We start from the raw sequence: 9,431 nt of genomic DNA, 5'->3' as shown, positions 1-9,431 counted from the left end.
TATGCACTGATGAATCAGCATTAACAATATAATAATATCATATATAAGTACTTTTACTTTTAAAACTTGAATTACATTTTGCCGATAATACGTCTGTACTGTAACTTAAGTAGGGATTTTAAATTTGGGACTATTACTTGTAATATATTTTTACATTGTTGTTTTGGTACTTGATACATTCAACCTGAGATTGCAGTGAAACACTGTTTTTCAGATAAGTTACCCTTAAAAACACGAGGCTACATAAACCTTCCCACACATCTAGTGACTATATACTGTAAGACAATACCAAAAGCTGTTCTCACATTTTAAGCCTGCCTAAATTTATAAATGAATGGAGAGGTTTTGAACTTTATTAGCACGTACAGTTTTAGTCATATTGGCCGTCTGGCTGTTACGGCAACATGCCATTTTGTTGTTATTATTATTACATAGTTTTTCCTGTGAGTTCTTATCCTTGTGAAACTGGGATATTTTGTGTATATTTCTGTGTTTAAGATGTGTATTATCCGCTCCTACAAATATCTGATTCTTTACTGATAGGATTACTATGATCAAGCCCAATTTAGGCTTCTTAAACAGTGATCCTCCGCTGACTTGTAAACATCCAACAACAATAAGATCACAGCTTGTTATGCTTACAGGATGATGAGGAAGATTACAGGAAGTATACATAGTCTTCTATCTGGCCTATATGTTCAGATTAAGTCTACATCCAGTTGACCCAATTCCACAGACAATCTCTGATAAAATCATACCTCGGGATAAATCAGCATGTATTACATATGCATCTCCCCCTCAGGAACCCTATTCCACACCTTACCCCGTTTAGTTTTTAGTCAAACTTGAAACCAGCTTAGCAAGCTGACTTCAGAAGTGCCAGATAAGTATTTGTCAACAGAACAGCTGGCACACAATGCCCTCTTGTAGCTTTATGCCACAGCATATGCCAGCCGCTCGTAGCGTGTGGTAATTTAGCCGGGGCTGGTTCTACAGGAACAGATGGGCTCAAGTATTGTTATTCTCGCTCCAGCTCAGGGCCCCTGGGGGGAATCACTAAATAAAATCAAAGCAGATGGACCTCTCTGGGCTAGGCTGTGTTTATGATAAACAGCCAGTACAACCAGTGTCCATCTAACACCTTAACCCCACCCTCCAAACAAACTAACAGGAAACAGGATTACAGTAGTTTAGCATTACCTGCACTGGGCTGCAGCTCTCCATTCACCCAAACAGCAGGCAAACCCAAACACACAGAAGACAGGAAGTACACTATGACTAAAGCTATTCTGTGGAGAGTTTAAATCATTTCTATTCACCACAACAAGTCCTCTTTTACCCCCCTTGACCTTAAACTGTAAAATTCTCTCAAAACAGAAACTCTTATTTTGTTGCTGATTCAGAAATGTCTGACTTCCCTGTTCTTTCTCACTGACAGAGGACTGTTTTGTTCTTTTATAACCTTGTCAAGATTTCATTGCTGTGGTTCTCACATCCATGCCACGGACACAGGCCTTGGTGGTAGTATGGTCATAGTAAACACCATCTTATAAGGTAGTATGGTGTCCCCCCGTTGTTATACAGCACATGGGAATGCGGTACAGTTCTCACTTAGCACTGAGCTCCAGATCTACTTTCATTCCCATGGGAAAAGACAGCATTAAACAAAGGAATCCTATCAGTGCAGAAGCAAGGTAAATGTTTAAGGCCATTAAGACAACAGGAAAGCAGTGATTTCCGGCACTAAAGATGAAAAAGAGTGGAGCTTGAATGGTTTTAAGCCAATCAGTCCTAACTCAATATACCACTTAGGTGTTGTTTTAACTCCATCATGATAACCAGTTTTATTTAGTGTCTTCAAAGGTCAGTTTCTGATGAAGTCAAAGTAGTGTAATCAACCTAAATGTTCATAGCCAAAAGTATTAACTCAGCACTTACTCAGTCACTGTAAGCTATCTTAAAATCTTTGTTTTACTTTTTCTTCAGGCCTCACCAGACAGTTATTTTTCATCATTACCCAGATCGGTTTTCTTTCCGTGGACACATGCCCCTCCAAAATTACACTCAGTCAGACATTTAGCCTATCTATCTGTTCAATTCATCAGTAGAGGGACACAAGTGCCTCTGGCTTGAATGTTGTCAGGACACAAAAGTAGCATTTCTGTCTCTTGTCATTGGCGTCTCTTGCTTTTTAAAATCAGTGAGTGCCGTCATCAATGATTATTTTTCTGTTTTTGCATTAGCGTTCATAGTTTAGATATAGGATGACAATTCTTTTCCTTAATTTTATACTTAAAATGTAGAGAAATTAATTCAATTTGTTTTAATTAAATTCCAAATCCTAACACTTTCTGATGTATTTGGCTGCTGTTAAATTTATATTAATGTCAAAAGTTGTAGACATGTTTAGTTCACTGGTGGGTGTTGTATTAATGTTACTAAACTGCATTGTAATCTGAACATTTGTACTCCTCTAAGTAACACATAAGTCCTTCTACCACATTTTCAGAAAGGACCCTGGCCGCTTGGATGAAGAATTAATTGCCTCTAAAGCAACAGCTACCAGATGTTGTTGCTCCTAAGAGCCAGGTGTGGATAAATTGCATATGCAGAATGTGTGTAAAATATTTAAAGTCGTATCTTTCACTTAAGGTGTGAAGTGTTTTTATTGCCCATCACTGCTTTGAGTATGGCGAGAGGAAAGGCCGGTGGCCCCCCTGGGCCTGCCATGCTGAAGCTCAGCACCTGTGGTGTTAATACTACGGTTGCTGAGACTGAGTGTGAGACTTGGCATGGCAGTGTGTCGTGGTGGGGTTGGTGCGTGGGTGGAGGGGGAGGAGGGGGTCCATCCACCTGTTCGCCCTCTAATTCCCTCCTGGCTGCCACCTTTAACACTGCATTATTTACAGGTGCTCTCTGGTTGGAGACACAAGCTGCTGTCTGCTTTAAATATGGATGGCTGTGTGTATGTGTACACTGTTATGTGTGTGATTGCTTCTCAAAGAGTAAAGCCATGTCCACGTGAATGCAGATTGATCTTCCATCCACACTGAGACATTTTCCACCAACGAAAGTTCAGTTTGTTCCCTGCTGAATAGAAAAGATTTTTTAAGTTTATGTTTTTAAAGTTGAATTATTTAAATGTCATTTTTTCCCCAACCATTGTCGATGTGCTTCTAAGCAACACCTATGTTAAGAACTTTCTGTCACCTTTTACTGTTTCTATCACTTATTTTGTAATTATGGATTGCTAATCACACAAAACATGTGTGACTGACAGTGTTCACAAGTGCATCTTTAGATATAGATTTCATTGTTGTTCATGCTCTTGAGGACAGACTCACTGAACGCAGCCTGTGGATGGTATGCTAGCTGGCCACAGATGAATGATAGTCATCATCAGGTTAGCTTCATTTTACAGCAGCTATAATCAATATTTTTACAATGACGATGCATTAAATGACAATGTGAAAACAATGTGAAAGATGTCGCTCATGGTGATGAACCTACAGCGAATTATCACCTGAATTTGTAGTTCCAGGTCATTGTTTTGATTTCCAGCCCACAACTTTACTGTTTTGGTTCACTATCACAGCTCTCATAGCACCTTTTTTGGCAGCAGCCAGCAGCTGTTCAGAGAAGAAGGTCTAAAAACCCACTGTACACTACCTGCTCTGCAGCAAACAGCAGACAGACACAGTTAGAGAATAGCTGGTGAACACAGTGGAGCATTTAGCAGCTCAAGAGCCAGATATTTCATTTAGGAGTTAGAGACCAAAAACAGAGCTAAAAGAGAGTGAATACTGGATTTACATTCATCAGATGGACACACACAACAACAAATTAATGTTCCGCCATAACAGCTAAGTGACTGTTTTTTGGGTTGAGTACATTCTCATATTTCTTCTTAAGCTATAGAAACCATCAAAAGGCATTGAATTATTTGAAGAAATGCATTTTCACAAAACAACCTGCCAACAATGTGTTTGTGCCTTGTTTTTCCCTGTGCTCTCTGCAGGCTGTACACAACACAGGGAGCAGTGGGAAGTGGATCTGTGATCTACCAATGGGACAGTCAGTCACTCCTGCCTCTTTGATGTTCTAAGTGCTGTAAGATCCATGAGGTAACATAACCTACATCATTTCCACTATGGCTAATGTAAAACAGTGCACAGAAATACCAATTCCAGATAAAATCATCACAAGATACAGTATGTGTCATTATGAGGACAACACTTACAGAGACTGGCCTGAACACTAAATATTGTGCTCTTTCGTGAACTATCATCCGCTGTAATGAGCACAAAATGACTGTGAGGGTTAGATTAGTCTTAGTAAAGTATGTCCCGTTCCCCTCATCAGTGACCTTTTATAATCTCCCTCACAATTTCCTAACAATGGTCAGATTGGACAAATATGTTCAAATGGACTTGCAGTTATCTGAAGCAAACAATCACATGATGATCAAAGGCCAATTTGATGATTAGTCTGATGGAGATTATCAAAGCTTTTTTCTTTCTTTCATTTAAAGTTTACTTTAAAAGGTATCCTAAAGCAGTTCACACAGTACCCTTTACAATACGTTAACATTATTGTATTATAATTAACTTGAATATATGTAGTTTGTCATTAAATACAACAGTTAAATATTTAATATGTATCTAGAAATTCTTCTGAAAATTAGCTAATAATAACAAATGAGATAAAACATCGGATCCTCTCCCATATGACCATGCTATTACATCACTTAATATTGGAGTAGTACAGAATCTCTCTCTTCCCCCACAATGACTCTCCACTGCCGGCTGGATGGACGAGGTGCACCATGTACAGATAAATGCATAAACACTCCTTGTACCCAAACAAAGGCATCAAGCAGGCATTTCATTAGACCATTGTGTGATATGGCAGGCCGCTGCTGTGAATGTATTTATTAGTTTGCGATACATGCCTTTTCCTGTTGTTCCCGGGGCAGTGGATAATGCTGGTTTTGTTCACGGCCCAGTGTGAACGGCGCCTCGGCTGCCAGCTGTCAGGGCTGATACCGTCTCATTTGGATTCCCAGCCTGCTTGCTGAATGGCTAATTAGATTTGCCATTTTCAATCCAGTGATTGCTATACATAGTAGGACAAAGGAGCTGACAGCATGTAGCATTCAAGTCCAACTGTAACAATTAATAACTATGGTAATTAACATGTGTGTTGGGCACCATTGATTATGACATTACCTGCAAAATGGATGGCCTGGCGCCTGTCATTTCATTAAGGAGCACAGATATAGACTGTTATTAATAAACTGCTCTCTGCAGCTGAGAGGGGGTTATTAATTACACAAACTAGCGGGTGCATAGGGTAATCAAGTTAAAGCGGTTTCGTTTACAATAATTGATCTAATTTTTACTGACCATTCCTGTTGGATCATGTCACATGCCCTTGTGTGAAGAGAAATCACCTCATTAACAAAAGTTTAATCCTAATCATAGTTCTTGGTCTGCCTGGCTTTAAGGTCATATCTGAATGTCAGAACCATTTGAAATTGATTGGTGGTAAATTGAATCAATGTCATGTTTAGAGAAAACAATAACAACTAATGGATGGGGCAAGCCAGCCCAAAGCAAATAGGTTTATTGGGAGGTGTGGGAAGGTGTGCATGTGCGTGTTTATGTGTGTATGCAGAAGGAGGTAGGGCTTGGTCTGACACTTTCATAATTCATTATGTCTATAGTAAGAGAAATGTCAGGATCTGGGCAATTAGCAGCAGCTGCAGGGACCTGTTGGTTGGTGGAGGAGGAGGGGGGTGACTTACTGGAGAACAGACAGAGATGGAGCAGAAACAACTACAGTGAGACGAACTGAACTTTGGCAATGAACTAAGAACTTACTGTTTGACTTTTACAGTTCAACAACAGTTTTACTTATATTTCAAAAATGTAAACAGTAAGCTTTGCAGTAGCATTTAATACAGAGGATAATGTGTTATATTGTGTGTATAACACAAGGCAAGTATTCATACAGAAGCCCAATGCAGAAGTGAACAGAATGACGTACTAATGCACAACAGAAGCCATCAGACAGTAAGTCTACAGCACTATCTGACAGGCAGAAACATTCACTAACGGAGCAAGATTACAAAAAATACCCAACAAATGCAAAGTCCATGAAACAAGTGTCAGAGCCATACATGTGACATTTGTCTAATTGTTTTTGACCCAACTCAAGTAGCAGACATTTGACATTTGGCATCAGTTGTGGTCGACTTGGCCACAGAAGTCCCTTTCCTTTAATTGGCTCTTCTGTTTCAGGTGACGGGCAAGCTGCCAGCAAAAACAAATCCTCTTGATCCTTACAAAGCTGCAAAACATGAAGGGAAATGGCCAGTCTCAGTTTTTCTGATGGGCCCACAGTGCAGTTTATATAAAAAAAAAACCTGCAGCTCCCAACCCTGCAACACAATGCTTCCACCTTTTTGCACATCAACAAATACACACCAGATTTCTATTTCCCCTCCACCTGGCAAAACAGCAGCCATTTTCATCATCCGGAGCGTGTGAAATTTCACACTCATTTTTCACAACACATCTTTTAATATGCAACTGCTCCCTTTTTTCTTCCTATCCCCTCCCGCATATGAAATCCTTCCATTCCTGGCTGCCAACACCAAAAGATGCAGCCAATCATCTCCAAGCGATGGCAGTTACAATTTTCTGTGAACAATTTGCTCCCTTAAGAGGAAAATTGCTTTCAATATAAGCTCCCTTTGAAAGACAACAACAATAAAAAGATACAACTGTAATGCCGTTGCCTCTGTCAGCACTTGGCCGGGACAGCTTCAGTAGGAACATATGACTGGGGGATGAGGTGCTTACAAGTCAGCCTTGTAATATCAGCATCTGTGTGAGACAGTCCTGGCAAATGAATCCCACTTTGAACATAACAGCTTGGCATCACATGAAAATTACTGCCATGAGCAGTAGTTGTCAGATATGCTCTTGCCATTGTGATGGTGAATTGTCATTTATTATATGTTGTGCCTGCCTCTGTCAGCTCCTGTTGACTGTGTGTATTGATTTGCAGGAGCAGAGGGGTACAGAGGTCACTTTGATCAACACTCTGCGACACACAGGAATCACACCAAGCTGGCATTCCATTACCTGAGACAAAAAGGACTCAAAACAAAGAATATGTTAAGGAACGCTGGACTTCAATGCAGCAATATGACTATAATTAACAGAGCAATGGATAGCTTATGGTGAAATGGCTAGAGGCTGTTTGCTCCCGGAGGCTATTGTGCACTGGAGACAAGTACACTGTCTCCTTGATATTACATGCTTGACCTTTTGGCTCTACCACTGTTCTTGTGGCCTTGCATTTCCTGAGCTTCTTCAAATCAAATATGGTCCTTTCAGATGCTTTAAAATCACCCGGCAGACCAAGCAAGGCAGTGATTGAACCCATATAGGTACAGACAAAACACTATTTTCATTTACTTGTATTTTTCTTTGAGCAATACCTAAAAAGATTTCTACAGTCAGAAACTATTTGGTTTGTGCTTTGGTTGTTGTCTTCCCAGTGGCACCACAGTATGAGGACAATTGGAGGGAAATGTCCTATATAAATAATAATATATAAAGAGTTACATTGTGATTTATGTATCATAAACTAAAGCCAAGGAATATAGTCTTAAGTTAAAAAAAAACTACTATTACAATGTGACTGTAGCTGTAAAATGGCAGTTTTGCACTTTCCTTTGTTTGAATGTATCCAAAATCAATTATATGTTACATAAGACCCTATCTTATTTCTCAAATGCATAGGGAAGAGAAAACATTTTTGTTACCCTAGAATAGTTTTAAAATTTAATACAGATGAAAAATAAAATGTAAATCCTAGTAAAACCCTGACATACTAGCCTGTATTATGTGTATGTTGTAGGTACTCGAGCTAGAGATTTATAGGTTTACAAACATTAAGAATTTCATAACCCCTTTGTTCAACTGAAATCCTAATAAAGATAATTGCCATCTTGAGGCGTGTTAGGTGTGCTACTGATCTGACAACAGCAATATGTTTTTATTTATTAACAAGCTGTTGGCAATAATTAGGAGCATGACTGTGAGCGTAGGTGTTTACTTTGACTGCATTGTTTCAGATGAAACGTGTGTCTCAGTGCTGTGCTTTGAGCGAGAGCCTGGTTGACTGGCGTTATTGCGTGGGCCAGCCCTGCTGCTGTCTGTCGTGCCTGTCAAAGTCATGAGAGGATCACTTTATCATCGTTTGTCTGCAATGTCTGACGCTATTGAGTAGAAGGGAGCCCTTAGGGAAATGGGGGCAGGCTGCTGTATTTGCTGTATGCTCTGTTTTTACTTAGTTGCTAGCTTGGCTTTATCAGGATTGTTGTTACAGCCTGTCAAATTGCTTGGTAAGGTTTGTTACACTGGTCCCAAAACCCAGCAGGCTGGCCTCATGTGATATTACTCAGTATGACGGCTCGTCAAGGCCTCAGCGGCACTATTACAAAAGCTTCTCTGTAGGCCTGACTGCATTTACACACAATCAGAACATATGATCATACAGCACTTATTGGTCAAAGATGCAGTACAATTGTATGCATGATTTCTATCACTGATTTGCTATGTTGCACACACACTGTAGAAATAATGAATTTACTTTTCAAGCTTTCTTTTTTCCAGTTGGATTATATTCTTCCTGTATCGTTCGGCAGCTACGTTGAAAGAAAAAGTTGATGTGTTTAAAATTATTAACAAGGGGCGCCTGGGTTGCTCACCTGTTCTTGCTGCAGCACCCATGGGTTCGATTACATCGATGTCCTTTGCCGAGTGTCATCTCCCCCTTTCCCGTCTATCTCAAGCTGTCCTGTCAAAAAAATATTAAAAAAGAGTCTACAGCCATGCTAGTGAAGCTGCCTACTTTAACACTGTAGTGCTTTGAGCTTCAGGACGCCAACATGCTCACAATAACAAGACTTACGTGTGGATGTTTAGCAGGTGTGTAATGTTCACCATCTTAGTTTAGCATGTTAGCAGGCTAAGATCTGCTAATTGGCACTTAATCAAAAGTATAGTAGTAAAGTAGTAAATACAAATTTTGACCTGATGATGGACCTGGATAAAAAGTTAAGGGGTAACCAAATTTATTATAATTGTCTGTCCCAAATTACATGGCAATCTATGTAGTAGTTTCAAGAGACATTTTACTTTATTCTTTACCACAAACGTCATAGGCCTACTCATGGTAGAGCTAGAGGAAAACTATTTACTGGCAGTGTGGCTACAAATCCATAAGGTTCATAAAGTCCATAGAAACCCAGGTTTTGTTACAGAAAAGACTATCATACCATATTTTAAAATTGTTGCAGTCTCAACAGAAAGACTGAAAACTGACTTTCCTTCCAGCCATGAATAGAGAAGCTC

This window comes from Dicentrarchus labrax, unplaced genomic scaffold (assembly GCF_905237075.1).
Source record: "Dicentrarchus labrax unplaced genomic scaffold, dlabrax2021, whole genome shotgun sequence".
NCBI classification, from domain to species: domain Eukaryota; kingdom Metazoa; phylum Chordata; class Actinopteri; family Moronidae; genus Dicentrarchus; species Dicentrarchus labrax.
The sequence above is the reverse complement of the archived record's forward strand: the minus strand, read 5'-3'. Positions refer to the sequence as shown.